Below are 17,463 nucleotides of genomic sequence, written 5' to 3' on the forward strand. Positions count from 1 at the left end.
CACACAGCTTGGATGGTCTCTCCAGGGCCCGATGAGTCCAATGCAACCCTCACGAGAGAATCAAGTGTCTTCACATCATGACAGAGCCAACCCGTGATGATCTTATCAACCACGTAGAAAGGCTCTGGCAAGTTGATACTCTCCCTTACAATGAAAAAATGGTCACCAGGTCCAAACATGTTTGAGAGGCTTACACCCTGCTGGAAGATGGCACAATCCGGGTGAATGTGGACGGTGTTCAACGTTACGCTACACCATTGCTGAGATGAACATCCGTGAGTTTACTACATGCAGCTAAAGAGACTGTGCTCCCCAGTTTATGTAGCACTGAACGCAGGTTGGCACAGGATCCCGAGAGGGCTAAAGCCTACTGCACTGAGATCCAGAAGTTGGAGGCGGCGGGTTATGTGGCTAAGATAACTCTAGAGGAGGCCAACAAGAGTACAGAGTCTTGGTACATCCCATACCATATGGTGCATCAGAACGGTAAAGACAGGATAATCTTTAACTGTTCTTGGGCCTACTTTGGTACCTTCCTTACTGGGTGTCCTTCTCAGATTCCGTCAGCACACTGTTGCTATCAGCGTGGACATCAAAGGTATGTTCCACCAGGTACGCTTGCTGCCTGGGGACAGGTCAGTGGTTCCTTTGGCGGGACATGCGCAGGGAGGTGGAACCTGATGTATATGAATTGGCAGGTACTTCCGTTTGGCACTACATGCAGCCCATGTTGTCCAATTTACGCCCTCCAACACCATGCCCAAGGTCACAAAGATGACATGGCTGACCTAGTTGACATAGTAGAACATTCATTTTATGTTGATAACTGCCTTCACAGCACGCCAACCACAACTGAAACCCCAGCAATAGTGGATGGACTGTGCCAGCTGCTCTCTGATGGAGGCTTCGAGATAAGACAATGGGCAAGCAATGTAACATCCGTGATTCAACACCTTCCTACAGATGCCAAGTCTGCTAATAGCGAGCGCTGGTTGGCACAGGGCAGCACTGACCTCCAAGAACACACTCTTGGTCTGCGGTGGAATTGTATCAATGACACCCTGAGGTAAAATTTACACCCTAGAGAGACCGCTGTGTCTACCATGAGGAATATATATATATGATCTTGGCAAGTCAGGGCCAAGATTTTTATCCAAGACCTTTGGAAACACAACCTCAGTTGGGACGATCACCTTGAACAGCCACATTTGAGAGAAAAGTGCCTTGCCTGGGTAGGAGAACTTCAGCTCTCCTTCAGGTGCAGTTCCCTCGTGCATACACCTCAGCATTGAATGACAACACTTCTTTCATCCGAGAGCTTCATGTCTTTAGTGATTCATCAGAAAGAGCTTATGGTTTGGTAGTGTACTTGCATACCACAAACAGCCAAGGAGAGGTCACCGTAACCTTTGTCTTGGCCAGGTCTAGAGTAGCACTGAGGAAATACCAGTCCATGCCTCGCTTGGAGCTCATTGCACCGCTGACTGGCGCCCAGATGGCCAAGGTGATCCAAACAGAATTGACCATTCCTATCCAAGCACAAACGGACAGTCCGGCCAATCCCTGCCCTTCTCAAACCACTAACCCCGCCCCCTGCTCCGAAAGGTCCAACGAGAAACCACTCTGTGGATCAGAGGCTGCAAATTCGACCGGATAGGACCAGTGAGAAAACTTGAACAGCTGACGCCGATTCTACTGACCCAACTTCCAGTTCAGAAGAAACTATCACAGAAGCATGTGATTCTGAATTGGCTGGCTCCTCCCCCATTTCGGAAACGACTGACGATAGGCCGGAACGTGCTCAGGAAAGTTCTGGGGAGACGAGACTAGATCATGTCTTGGCCAACTCGAGCCCTCCTGTGCTTAGGGTGCAGTTCATTATAGGCACCCCAAAGGAGGTGGCGAACGACAGACTACGTCAAGATAGGACTGGGCCGAGGTGTGGGCGGGGTTTACACAGGAAGATGCCCAGTGGGCTTTTAACAGAAAGCTTGGACAGTTCGGACGAGGAGCAACTGTCACACAAGCAGACATGCACAGGAAATGAACTGCAGCAACATGAACTACCGCTCCCAATTTAACGGAACACACACACACTTGCATAAATTGTTATTGGACAGTGAATACATTTCCAGTACGTTATGGCTACGATAAAGGTTGTATTTAATATGATAACTGATATGTAGTGTAATATTTATCCCAGTGTGTTTTTATGCTTGTGTGTGTTTATTATAGTAGTGTGGTTTAACACTATGGTTTTAATTAATTCCACGCCCGGGTGCATCCTGGAGAAGCGTCCTCTGTCTTTATTATACGGTACAAGTGCGGCCTCTAGAGGCCAAATAAAAACCATCACTGACTAATTTTGTTGTTTTATTTGAAGTGGGGTTTTTTTAGTTTTTTTATTTGGAGCATTACTTTTCGGTTCGGTTTGGATGGTATATCTTTTATATATTATTTTTTTATATTTATTTCAATTTGAAAAAGGTATAGTACATTTTCATGCTACAGTCAGTACTGCAATATTTTACTTTGAGCGTTATGTATTTACTCAGTAATCGGATATCGACAGGCTTAGTTATTGGTATTGGTCCACCGATAGTACCCAGTGCAGTTGTTCCACTAATATGCCTTTTCTTCCTCTATCTGTATAGCGTCTTCCTTCTTATTTAACTGGGCTCGTCTTCCATTTCTGTAAAATAAGCAAGCAGTTGATTTTTAGAAAGAAATTGCAGGAGCACACGCTCTCGTTACAGTCGTCCCTTTCTCCTGCCATGTTAGTCTCCAGCTATGTGGAAACTTTTATCAATTCTTATCGATGTTCACTTTAACTTTTTGATGTTGTTGAAATATTTTGCGTATTTAACAAGAAAGTTCCTGTCCACCATAATTAGAGCGCAGGTCCTAAACGTATACTTGGTGATTAAACTAACGTTCGCCGTGACATGATGTTCGTGTTTTGGTTCGCGTCCAGCTGTGACATGGAGATCCGCCCCGACGTGAATCATTTCGGCCGCTCTCTTCTCGGAGGTTATAGTCCTCCAGTACATACCTGACTTCATCCTGCACGGCATCACCTCAGATCAGCGGCTGAAGCAGTGCCTGATGGCCGACCTGGCGCACACAGTACTGGTGAGTAATGACGGAACAGAGCTACACATCAGTGTGTGTGAGTGTGTGTGTGTGTGTGTGTGTCCACATTTTTAGGTTTGTTGTCAGACTCTGCAGCTCTGACATTATTGCTGCTTCATATTACAATTACATATTGTATATTAAACATATAACACAGCATTAATGAATGTTTATATAATATACAATGACGCGTCATGCTAAGTTGCTTAACACGTTAAACATGTCCTAAAACTGACCTCACTGTAACAAGTTGCCCTTATAATTACATCCACACCATGTTTTTAGTGAGAAATAACAGACTTGAGGGCGTGGCGTGCTGTGATGTACTTGTTACACTGCACTTATTACTGTGTGTGTGTGTCTATGCAGCACCCAGTGCAGGATGAGCCGGTCGCCGAGGCCGTGTGCATCGTGGCGGACACGGACCGCCTCTGTGTTCAGGTGGCGACAACTCAGCGTCGCGTGTGTGAGCCTGGACAGATAGGAAGAGACATGATGGTCTCCAACCTCGTACACACACTCCTGACGTCTGTGCTGCAGCTGCATGCGCTCAACATGACCGCAGATTTCGTACGCTGCCTCTCTTGTGTTAGCGATATTTTCTGAAGATATCGTAAGCATGTCCTTTCTAAACGTGTGTGTGTGTGTTTTGCAGTGTGTCATGCACTTGGAGGACCGCTTGCAGGAGGTGTACTTTAAGAGCTGTTCTTTGGCAGAATATCTGAGAAGGCAGCGACGAGTCCATGTGAAGGAACTGGGACTAGCGCTGGGATACTACACACACACACGCACTACATACTGCAACAATTTCCCAACTATTACAATTTTTTTCAGAACGTCATGCTTTTTATCCATTTTAGCTACAGTCAGATTACATGCAGCCATAGAAATCCCTGTCTAAGTTGTTGCTATAGAAACGATAACGTACAAGAACGAGCGCATTAACATATCGTGCTGGTCTCGGAAATCTCCTGACCAATCAGATTTCAGAATTCAACCTCACCCTCATATAACATCAACAAACCACAAAACGTGAAAATGTTCGGTTTCTCAAGCAAAGAGTTTGTTTTTGTTTATTTATTTATTTGTGTGTGTGTGTGTGTGTGTGTGTGTGTGTGTGTGTCTTGTAGGATCGAGTCCAGCGATCTTACACTACTCGCGGCTGTTGCTACCACACACTCGCCCTACGTTGCCCAGATCTTTCTGTGAACGGAGCTGCTTCACTACGCCGACCAATCAGAGCGCGCTACCTGCCTACAGTTGACCAATAAGGAGCTGATTACCGTTAGTGCGGGTTCACTCTGACCAAGATCAGACCAATCAGGATCACATTATTAGCCTATAAAGAGAGATCGGATCGCAAGGTTTACATCCTTTCTAGTCTCCAGACTGCGTGTGCGCGCGTGTGCGCGTCAGCTTTGTTTCCTTGCCCATATGCACTGTTTCCGCAGAGCTGTTTTGTCTTAAAAGAACGGAACAGGTAATGCAACTTTTTAAGCCGTTGTATAGTACAACAAGTGACGAATTAAAGGAAAAGGAAAAACCTTTTTTTTTTTTTTAGCATTTATAGTAATAATAATAATAATAATAATAATAATAATAATAATAATAATAATTATTATTATTATTATTATTAAATTTGATAAAGTAGCACTGCTGGTTTCGGTCGTACTCAGAAAAATGTTCTTCGCTATGTTCTAACGTGGAGAATTTTGGCGAACTTTGAATCTGCAAAAAGGCGATCCCGTACGAGTTTGTAAAGCGTAGCGGGTTCGGTTCGAGCGCAATGCTGAGTCCTGCCTCGCTTGCTTTTATGTCAACTTGCTGCGCACTGGTTAATGTTTTCACACTGCAACGTCACTTTCCGCTGACTATGGCAGCAATGTCAATGCTCTGGGTAATTTGCACGTGCTGCCTACGATTAATACGACGTGAACAAGACGACACGTCACTTAACGGGGGAAAAAACAAAGAAACCCACGACTCTGTAAATCAGTTGCGTGTTTGTTTACAGCAGTGTTCATCAACCCTGTTTCTGTAGACCTGCTTCCTGACAGTTCAGTTCCAGCCGTAATCCAGTCCAGCATCTGGCTAATCGAGTAGACGGATTAAGATTAAGATTAGCAAGGTGTGCTGGAGTAGGAAGGTCTCCAGAAACAGGTTGATCGCTGGTCTACAGAAATCAGAATTCACGTAAGATGTTAGTATTCGTTATGGGAAAGTTAGTACATGTCGGTTATCTTGAGTACTTTTCATTTCCTGTTTGTTTGTGTCATGTTTGTTAATATATACTGTATTGTTTTTTTTTCTTTTTTTTTCCAATTTTGGGTTGTATGGCTCCCCCTTGTGGTGGCATTTAGGTTTAAAGGATTGTTCACAAAGACCAAGAGAGAGATTTTGCTCTGAGTTTGTACTCTGAAGTCGAGGTTGAGATTACTTATATTGTTTTTGCACTATTAGTGTCTTATTTATCTCCGCATCAAGCTTAAACTGTATATAAGCCATGATTTATGTTTGTCCTCAAGGTGTCTTTACGTAATAAGCCACTATTAACAGCGTTGTGTGTGTGTGGGGATGGGTCAATAATGTCTATCAGGTGCTACCATGTTATACACTGTGTAGAAGTATGTTAAAACACATACTCTTTTATATTGGATATACTTAACTAATACCTTCCTGCAGAGTAAGCCACATCCAGCTCTATTCAGGCTCGTACTCAACTCCTTAATTTTACTCCGTCTTACGTTTCTTATTTCCTTAATATTCCAGAGACTGTCTGTTATTTTTGTACACTAAATTCTACCTCATGGTTGCTTTTAAAAGCAGTCCTGATCTCAAGACAGGCCGGTCCGATCTGGCCAGGGTCAAAGATCTCCTCCTTTAGGTGTCGAGCAACGCTGAAGAAACAACAACCAAGGTTTGGGAAGTTTTGTGTCCGTGTTTATGGCGGCATGCTTTTGAATAAAACCATTTTGATCTTTTTAAGTTTGATCCTTGTATACGGAATAAAGTTGAATAAATTTCTCATGATTTGAAAAAAACTGTTTTGTGTCTTATTTTCCTCAGTTTGTTCTAAACAGAGGGGAAAACAAGAAGATTTTGCCCTTGCATTACATTAACAGCATTATATGATTACACACACACACACACACACACACACACACACACACACACACACACACACACACAGTCAAATTCACTGTTCCCTCTTTGAGCCCAATCCCAAATCACACTTGTGCAGTAGAACACGTTTAGTGCAGGTGGGTTTTTTTCTTTTATCCAAATGAATTCAGTTTGTAATATTTACATATTCAAAGGAAGAAATCCATATTTTAAACATTTATCAGGTGATATTTCGAGTCTGCTAACAGAAGTACATTTTCAAAACTTTTTTGGCCAAGTGATTCACTTGATGTAAGAAAGGCGCTCTGAACACTTTTTGCTTTAGAGTTCTAATTAAGTTTAAAAACTAAAGCGTGTATATAAAATTACATACAAGTTTATGGAGATGCTAGAGATCCTGTTCCTTTCTGCTCTCTGGACCTGCCTGATCTGTTCGGATGCCCTACCTCTGGCTGGAGATCTCATCTACTCCAATTCCAGATGGACACACTCACTGTGGTTACTGGGAGTACGGTTACTTCTAAGGCCTAAGGACTGCAATTACAACATGCAGTTTTGCACTCGGGTCTCCTTTGAACAATGGACTAGTTCATCAAACAGACTTCATATAAAGCCATAATGAACTTTCCTTTACTTTCACACTGTCCGTCGTTACCCAGATGAGGACGGGTTCCCCTCTGAGTCTGGTTCCTCTCAAGGTTTCTTCCTCTTAACATCTCGCTCAATAGGGATAAATTCTTCACACTTTTATATATTTCTGTAAAGCTGCTTTGAGACAATGTCCATTATAAAATTTGCTCCACAAATAAAATTGAATTGAAATTTAATTGAATAACGCCACATTTATTTTACAATATTTTTTTCACTTCGTAATGAAACTTTTATTCCACAATGACACATTCACTGCATGATGATGTTTATTTTATAAGGACACATTCATTCCATAATGAAGATGAAAAGGAAGAAGGGATACCAATTTTACCGGAAGCACCTATAGTAACTATACTGTATTAGACATGCAAAGAACTGTATCAGAGCCATCATTGTATCATTTGAATGATCTTTATTTATTTTTGTAAGCAATAATATTTCACATGTTTATGTAGATTGTTGTTATCCTCTTTGTCGAAGACAACAGTGTGCAATTATCCTTTATGTTGAGTCGCTGAAGCCTTTTCTGCAACAAGCTCCTGTAACGCTTTCACATACGTTAGGTAGCGCTGCATCTCCTGCACCTCCTCCACCGAAACCCTCTTTAACTGGTCCTTGTGGAACTGAAGCTGCTGCTCTAAAGTCCGAGCGGTGGGGTATGAAGGTAGGAGCTGAGGACAATATGCGTTGATGTCATGTGAAGCTGAAGTGAGTGGAGGAGAAGAGTAACGGGCAGCGATGCGGTTAATGATCGCAACCCATGATGCCTGCTCTACTTCTCTCTCGGCCTGGAAGTAGAAGAGTCTGGCGTCTGCGGTCCTGAGGCACAGCGCATGAGGCCTCTTTTTGTAATCTATAGGGTATGCCAAGGCATGATCCAGTCTAATGGCATTCCTCTTGTCTGTGTCTTGTTGTAGATGCAGGACCATGCCTTTTAGAACTGCAGTAAATGGTTTCCATGCTCTCTGGCCTATTTTGGTTTTTCTACCATTCTCGTCCTTAACTCTTTTGCAGATGAGATTTCCTTTTTTGTAGACAGTAGTGGTAGGGTTGTTTTCAGTCCCAAATGATGAGTTAGAGCCGGAATCCTTTGGTTTCGCAGACTGACATCTAGTTCTCACTGTGAAGAATGTTAGTGGCTGCGTTTTGATCGATTCATAGATTCCCCTCATGATTTTAAGAGAAAGCCGAAAGTTAGTCGCACTACTCAGGTGCGCTATAAATTCTTCACGAGTCATTTTCCTCCCATTGTGACCACCATTAAGATCAGCATTCAGTATGATCATGCTCCAGCACAGGTAATACATTACAGGCTGGAACTCGAGCGACAGTTCAGTACATGTAAGGAACAGACGAGTAAAGTGCTTTACAAGTAGATGCTGAAGCTCAGGTTCATCTTCTGGCCAAAACACACTGAGGAACCATCGGAAATCCTTGTCCAGACAAGGCAAAGGCCTAAAGTGTGAGACGTACGCTTTCACTGTTGCATCGGCGAATTTCAGATCCTCACTCATCAGCTGAATATTCTCCGGACATCTGAACTTCTTCCGGTAGAAGAGGTGCCTGCCAAGGATTTCTGCTTCCTCTGTTTTTTTTCCCCATTTCTGAAATAGGTTCACTTCCTGCATTTGATCTTCATCTTCTGTTGCTCTGGAGGGAACTTCTCTCTCTTCTGTTACTCCAGATGCAACTTCTCCATCTTCTGTTACTCCAGATGCAACTTCTCCATCTTCTGTTACTCCAGATGCAACTTCTCCCTCTTCTGTTACTCCAGATGCAACTTCTCCCTCTTCTGTTACTCCAGATGCAACTTCTCCCTCTTCTGTTACTCCAGATGCAACTTCTCCATCTTCTGTTACTCCAGATGCAACTTCTCCCTCTTCTGTTACTCCAGATGCAACTTCTCCCTCTTCTGTTACTCCAGATGCAACTTCTCCATCTTCTGTTACTACAGATGCAACTTCTCTCTCTTCTGTTACTCCGGATGCAACTTCTCCATCTTCTGGTACTCCGGATGCAACTTCTCCCTCTTCTGTTACTCCGGATGCAACTTCTCCATCTTCTGTTACTCCGGATGCAACTTCTCCATCTTCTGTTACTCCAGATGCAACTTCTCCCTCTTCTGTTACTCCAGATGCAACTTCTCTCTGCTTTGTTGCTTTTTCCGTTTCCTTTTTGTCTGCAGCCTCACATCTAGCTATTACTCTGAACATTTTTAGCGGCTTTCTTTTAATTGATTCATAAACATCCTTCCATTCTTCCAGATTACACTGTGAGAAGCAATTCACTCTTTTCAGGTCCGCTATGAATTCTTCACAAGTCCTTTTCCTCCCTTTGTGATTGCCATTAAGATCAGCATTCAGTTTGATTATGGCCCAGCTCATGTAGTACAAATCAGCGTGTAAATTGAGCGGCTGTCTAGTACACTGAAGGTACCTATAACTGAAGTGAGTAATAAGTTGATGCTGAATCTGAGGTTCATCCTCTGTCCAAAGCACTTTAAGGAACGATCCGAGAGCCTCGATCAGAGACATGAATCTAAACTTAAAGTACCTGGCATATATGCGCAATGTTACCTCGGCTAATTCCAGATCCTCGTTCAGAAGCCGGATAATCTCCGGACATCTGGATGCATCTTGGTGGTAGAGATACCTGGCAAGGACATGCCCTTGCAAATTGGTTTCTCTGTTGTTACAAAAGGAGGGTTTCACTTGCTGCATTTTCCCAGAGATGTTCTTATGGAGCTCTCTCACAACTTCTTTCTTCTCTGCTGCTCCTGATCTTCCTGTTCATCTTTGTTCAGCATTGTTTTTAAGTGCTGATGGGCGACAGTTGTAGGAGAAAGTCACTGGGTTTTAGTGAGTAGTGCTGTAAGAATAGCTGAGTAAGAATTTAGAACTTCGAACTCTCATGACGCTCCCTAGCGTTGCCCGCGGCAACGAGTCACGTGGTCACGGTGTCAGCGCGGACTGTTGCTCTGAGCAACGAGCTGAAAATAAGACTGGCATCATATCGGTGCATCGGTTATTTAATGTAAATGGTTTTCTTTTCACTTCTAATGAGTTTTTGGCACATTATAAGATTCCTGTAACACCAGGGGACTATGCAAAAAATTTTGGTGCAATATCTTTTAATGTCTATATGCTGTTTAGACATAAGAAAAGAATTAACATTCATCAATGATCCCCAGCTACTTTAATAAGTTCTTATGTAGGTAATATTTGTTTTTCACCTTAAAACAGATCCACCATAAGAGCGTTATTTCATAGAAACTGTCTTTGCCTCATATTTACTCATATTGGAATCATCTGACAGACAATATTGTTTGGGAAAAGCTCTGGCTTATATCTGCTCAATATTTAACTTCAAACGAAGGCAAAGAGCTATCATTTAAAATGATAGACAGGATTTACCCAGTGAAACATTACTGTGTTAAGTTTAAAGGTGATCTTGATTTGATTTGCACTTTTTGTGACAGTTGTCCTGAAACTGTGGTGAATTTGATGGCAAAATTCCATATTCACAAATATAAGTTTTCCTGTAAAACAACAACAACAACAACAACAAAACAACAACAACCCTGTGTTATATCTTTCAAGGAAGAAACGGAACATTATATTAACTCAATACGATTCTCTATGAAGCAAAAAGCAGTTCAAACTTTACTCATTAGATTGTGGTCTACTCGAGGTCATACTGCCCCCTCCTGTTCATCTAGGTGTAGTGCAACTGCCATCCAAGCAGAAAATCCCACCATGGCATCCTGTCTTTCATGACTGAGTCCCACCCAAATGGCTCCATGGTAGCAGGTGTGACGTGATAAATGTAGGTAGGGATTGATTTGGGATCCAGCTTTTCTGTTGAATTAATGGCTCAATTTTGCTGATTTTATGTCTTTCTTGCTGAGATTTCTCTTATTGTAAAATCTCTTAAACTCATTGATAACAATAAGAATAACAAGTTTCTGATGAATTATGATCATTTTTTTTTTTACTGATTGAGGTGCTATTGTTTTTTTCTCTATCTCTCTTCCTTTTTCTTTTGTTTTATTGTATTTCAATGCAGTGCTGTTTCCTTTTCTTGCAATAAAAAAAAAGTGTAGTCCACGTCTTATATCTGCCTGAAGGTCTTCATGCACTACTGGTCCTATCACCGAATTAATCAGCGCTGCGCATTTCTTTCTGTGTAAACTGATACCTTTCTTGGAAATGTCTTCCACAACTCTTCCGAAATGATCAACAGTTATTAAGGTGCTTGAGTGGCGAGCAACTTGAGCAGCCAGCTACAACTCTGCCTATTTTACTGCAGGTTTTATTCTGGGTAAGAGAACTGAACCCCAAATTGGACTAATCAGCTGTGAGCAAAATTATATAAATCTGACACATCAAAGTTAACCCATTAATGTTTGTAGACACTAGTGTACAAATTATGGACAGTTGCTTTTAGAATATTCCTTTCATGTTCCTGTTTTACATGTTATAGAACAGAAATCGATTAACGGCACACGTCATTACGTTCCCACGCCACGCTGTCTGACATTGACTCCAGAATTTCACGTATCAATGTACAGTTTGTCTTCGTTATGGTACCGTATACAGTTTGGGCTTTTTCATTTTTAATTTGCATTAAAGCAGTTAATTATTTGTCATGTTATACATGCAAATAGACGACTGCATGAAGTCGTGGGCTGCGTCCGATGCATGTACATACATGTATTTCACCTACTATACAGTAGTGAGCGCTGCTGTGTGTGTACGTGTCCTGTCGCAAGATGCGGTGAAAACTCCCACACGACGTTAACGGTGTGATTAACGTGTGTACATGTCTGTAATGCATGTCGATAATGCAAATAAAACAGGAATACTCCACACGTCTTAATTCCATTTGTGTTTACTTCGAGTATGACTTTAGTCAGATTAAGGTCATCAGAAATTATGATGTTTTCTTAATTAGAGTGTTGTCTTAATCGGGTTAATATCGGATTATTATTGTCCATGTTAATGGAAATTAATGCAAAATCAAGGAAACACGCAGTATTAGCAGGAGCTCGCAATTTTTGAAGATTTTCCTTAGGTTTGGGCCGAAACTTGCCATGTGACGTCATGATAGTTGTTTAAACTTAGTATGGTGCTGTTACTGTTTACAGTATGGGATAGGAAAATTGATCTCTCCCTCATTTTCTCTCCCCCCATACACACACACACACACACACACACACACACACAAGGTCCATCATCTGTCATGTAGGTGTAGTATCTGCTCAAAAAAACAGATTTAAACAGATTTTTCCCTCTTCAGTGTGAGACGTATGAAAAATATCTGCTGTCATCTAGTGGTCAAAAGAAGCATGTTCTTGAGTTGTGAGAAGCGGAAAAGACAACACAACTGACATCCATCCATCCATCCATCTTCTACCGCTTACTCCTTCTTCAGGGTCGCGGACATACAAATTCAAAATAATAATAAAAAAAATCTTTATAACTGTACATGTACAAAATGACTCATAAAAGAACTCAACAACAGGGCAGCATTTCGGTGTGTGTTTTATGTTTTAGAGAATCCCTACATGCAGAAAGAGGAGGAGCTGTATAGTCTGATTTCCAGTGGAATAAAAGATGAAAATATGAGAATTTAAGTTATCATCGGTTTCAAAAGCTATGACTTTTTTTTTTGTAACATCCTTTATTCCTCATACTGAACAGGTTCTCAGTCTGCATGTTCTAGTCCATGTACCCTGACTTCTCAACCATGGTGTCTATTGTTAAATACAACAATTGTGCTGATATTATGGAGAAAATACTAGAAGTACAGCCTAAGTGCACTGTATTGCAGTTCCAAATCGCTGCTGTGGTTAATGTAGTCTAGATAAGGTTGGCCAACAAAACTTCAAAATCTGATTTAAAAATCTTGAAAGTTGGTAGCCATTGTCAGACTTTATACACAGATAAAAAAATAAGTTGAAACTTTCCCATCTACCTTTGTTGAATGACTGACAATGGCTACCTGCATTGACTCATTTTGAAATTTGTGAAGGTTTCATTTAAAATTTTTTTGCTGACTACCATATGTACCTATGAACACCACAAAATGGCAGCCCCAAATGTGCTTGCTTCAACGTGGTGTCCCAGAGGCTCTTAAAAATTATGCTAGGTTACTAAATTCCAGATTAATGTCGAATTCACTCAAAATTATTTATTGACGACTGAGTGCAAAAGTTATTTAAAATGCCTTTTTCAAGGCATCACATCGCCTTTTTAACTTCATCCTTTTCTTTGGTGGTAGTGAATTTTCACGTTGTCGTGTGGTCACCTTCTTTCACGAAGAGCCTCCACCATTACCAGAACAGGAATCCTCTGCACTTGGGAAATAACTGATAGTTCTTGGTCGCACCAACCAACACGTGCCACATGATAGCCATTAAAAAGCTTTAAAAAGAGCCGTAGTTTTCAAACTACACCAAACTACAATTGATACTGATGCTTTACAATTTCACACCCGTTAAATACAAGACTAAATAGCTGGCATTTTAGACTGATAGCATTGTCTTTCTAGCTAGTGGGTAGCTGTAAAGTAGTTTGTGCTACTAGGTAGAGCATTTGTAAAATTCAAAAGCATAATTTTTTTTTCAAACGCTCTCTTATATCATACACAGCTACAGCCGGGGAGGGTGAAGGCTAACATGTGCTTCCTCCCAGACATGTGAAGACAAACTCACCTTTTGGAACTGCTGCTCATGCTGCATCACACACGTAACACACTCGGAGGAAAGCTCTAGAGTATGCCTCTCACACACACACACACACACACAGACGATGCCCAATTTTGCACTTTAACTCTTTAAATATTTTTTATTTTTTAAGCTATAGTTAATAAAGTAATTAAAAAACATGGTTATATGTAAGATTATTAAACATATCAGTTGTAGACATTATTGGTGTTATAACTGCCCATGTCCAGCCCATGCAGGAGCCTCCATATCACCCTGCTGCTGTTCCACACTAACCCACATTTAACCCACGTGGAGCCCCCTGTTTCCCTACACACTACATCATTGTCTATATCAGTAATCATCTGTACAAGATTAATTAGGTTTTTTTTTTTTTAAAAACTATTCACTTTTCACTTGTAGTGCCTTGCTTTAACAGATGTTCAAATCAATAGACAAATAAATAAATTATATATATATATATATATATATATATATATATATATATATATATATATATATATATACACACACACACACAAATATATATATATATATATATACACACACACACACATACACACACACACACACACACACACACACACAAATATATATATATATATATATATATATATATATATGTATGTATATATTTTGATCAATAGCCTAAATTTAGTTAATCAAGACCATGTCAAACAAATGTTTCCTCTTCTGATTATAAACATGCAAATTAACGGATAAAATGGACAAATCTATTGTAAAATTTGTCAAAATATGACAATTTAAAAAAAAAGAACAGAGAAAATAATATTAAATGAATCAACTGTCACATAAACACGATAACAGACTATAACAGCTGCAGTTCATTCACCACTGAAATCCATTTTGATTTCTACCTTAAATGATTTAGAGTGAATGTAAAAGTTTATGTGTGGTAAATATTATAATAAAGTTATTTAGAGTTAGTTAGAGTCATTTCATTTTAGCTTCATGCAGCTTGTGTAACCCAAAAGCTTAGAAATGTATTTCTGTGCACATTACAGTCATTATTTATTTATAAAAATATAGATTTCCATTCAAGCAAAACAGTTGATTTATGCCCAAAGCGTATAGGCTCCTAAACTGAGTGGATGAAAATGCCAAACACAGCCCTAAACTCTTCAGGGATTCACTTTATTCATTCTCATAACACTCATTCATTTAGGACAATATACAATTAAGTAGATGCAATACCTCTTGCAGTAATGAGCTATCGCATGCAGACTAACAGAAATATGCATCTAACACCGCATGAAATGCTTACGGGTCGACCCCTGTCTGTGCCATATCTGAGAGGACCACCGCTGAAGTAATTGCAGTTGGAACTAAGAGCATACATGCGATAACTAACTGCTATGTATGAAGCTATCTATTCACAGGAACAGAGCAAGGGACTGAGAGAGTAGACAGATGTTCCTTGTCCAGTGACTTCTGGAGAACAGGTGTACCTAGGGGTGATCACTGTCTGAATTAGCATTGTAATCAAACTGAGAAAATTATTTTGTATTCATGTTTATTGATACATACTTGTATAAACTATATAGGCTTAATCACTTTTGTACTCTGCATAACTGTGTAGGATTGAACCAGGCAGCAGAGATGATAACAAGAAAAGATAAGGCATTGCATTTAAACAGCCCACGAACACTCAAACCATAATACAAAGACGCTGTCGAGACGGGTGCTAACAATTCCAGAGTGGACAGACAAACCCACCATTAGTAAACGCTAGCGGCTTTTGTCAGAGTGGCCACCTTGCCGAATGTTGCAGTAAAATCATAACTCAACCCCTCAGAATGCCACAAGTGGGTTGAGAAACAAGCCCTTCTCTTACACTCACCAAAACCAGATTGCTTACCCAGCAGATAAAACCCAAGGTCCTTCACCCATAAAGTGATAAGTGCAGGAAGAAGGGGGGGGGGCACCTTCCCTTGTTGAATCAGCACATTCCACAATCAGGGCACTCCACAGAAACAACCGTAAAACAACTGCAATCACCTATTTTCTGCTATGCTTCCTTTGGGATTTATTGTGCTTATAGCCACTAAGTTACTATTAATTGTTTCATTTATTTAGCATGTATTAGTATAGTAGTACTAGTAGGATTATTGTTTTTACTATTAATAATGTACTTAACATATGTTGTGTGTGGTATGTATGTGTTCATTTTCTGATAGATGAAAGTAAAGAAATTCAGATAGGATGTCATTATATGTACATGTTACTATTTTGGACAAAGTTTAATCCACACATCATGAAAAGGCATGGAACCACTCATCTGCAGTGACAACGGACTGAGTAACATCATGGGCGGAGCATTTGGCTTACACCCAGCTCTAAGACAATCTCTGGTTGGTTGGAACCCTTAGAAGGCGTGACTAGCCAGCAGGGGCGGACTTACGTTTTGGCAAATGTTTGCATTTGCCTTGGGCCCCGAGCTACCAAGGGGCCCCAAAACGCTGCATAAACTTCCATCCATCCATCCATCCATCTTCTATACCGCTTAATCCTTTTCAGGGTCACGGGGAAACCTGGAGCCTATCCCAGGGAGCATCGGGCATGAGGCAGGGTACACCAGTGGACAGGGTGCAAATCCATCGCAGGGCACACAATCACATACACACTCACACACCCATTCATACACTACGGACACTTTGGACATGCCAATCAGCCTACCATGCATGTCTTTGGACTGGGGGAGGAAACCGGAGTAGCCGGAGGAAACCCCCGCAGCACGGGGAGAACATGCAAACTTGTGGTTAAGAACATTTTATCTTTACTTTTCGCTAATTAATTATGTTTTTCTAAAAATCCATACACTAAAATGCCACCAGAATGCTTAATTTATGAGTATCAGCCACCGCCCTTACCCCTATGCCCCCTAATATGATACTGATACTTGCTATCTTGGGAGCTTGATCTATTTGCCCTGCTGTTCGCATGCTGTTTTGTGTGACTTCTCGTTTCTCTAAATCTCTGCAACAGAGGTGAAGAGTGCAAAGTTAGCATGACCCATAAATTCACACATTAATGGGAAATACCCTAGGTTTAAATAAACCCCAGTTATCAACATACAACATATACAAAATACCTTGTAATCCACACAGGTTATTTTATTGCTTCGAATAATACAACAATATCAGTGACGTTGTGATTGAACTCTGCGTACTGTAATAGGTGCTGTTGAGCCTCTTCTAACCTTGTGTTCAATGTAACATATACAGGCTGTGTTGGATCGTGATGATGAACAAGAGGGTGAAAATGGAAGTTAAGAATCTTAGAACAGACTTTTGCAGAAGATATCTCCCCAGAATACTCACGTCGAGCTTCATATAGTCAAAGCTTTGAAATGTCAATGAATAGGCATTAAAATGTAGATGTGAAACACATTTATTTAATCAGTCTCTACATGATTTTGTGCAGTTTTTGTGATTTTTGCAGCAAAAAAAACCCTGATTTTGCTGTGACTTTAAAAAAATGTGCGATGCAATTTGCAACGTTTTTGTGCTTTTTTTGCGGAAAACTACTTGAATTGGCTAAATTGCAATCGCACATAATTGTTTTGCACTGTGTTTCACAGTGATGTTTGATGGTAAATGAGTCCTTTTAGATGTACTCATGTTCGATGCACGTGACTCGAAGAGGGCTGTGTTACATGGTGTGTCTTGGCACAAATCCTTGGAAAATCTGCTGTAATTTTTTTTTTAAATCACAAGCTCCTCTGAATATTGCAGAGTTTGCTTGATTTTGCGTTAATTTCTGCAATCGCAAAATCCTGGAGGGACGGATTAATGATTTAAGCCCTGTGT

At 40.7% G+C, this 17,463-nt stretch overlaps 1 long non-coding RNA gene across 1 annotated transcript; it reads left to right on the forward strand.

Annotated features, from left to right (window-relative positions):
* Positions 1–9,927: 9,927 nt before the first annotated feature.
* On the forward strand, positions 9,928–14,034 carry LOC128604467 (uncharacterized). Its single transcript, XR_008385184.1, has 3 exons — positions 9,928–9,939; positions 10,149–11,470; positions 13,559–14,034. It is a non-coding gene; the product is annotated as an uncharacterized LOC128604467 (long non-coding RNA).
* Positions 14,035–17,463: the final 3,429 nt, after the last annotated feature.

This window comes from Ictalurus furcatus, chromosome 29, assembly GCF_023375685.1.
Source record: "Ictalurus furcatus strain D&B chromosome 29, Billie_1.0, whole genome shotgun sequence".
Taxonomy (NCBI): Eukaryota; Metazoa; Chordata; class Actinopteri; order Siluriformes; family Ictaluridae; genus Ictalurus; species Ictalurus furcatus.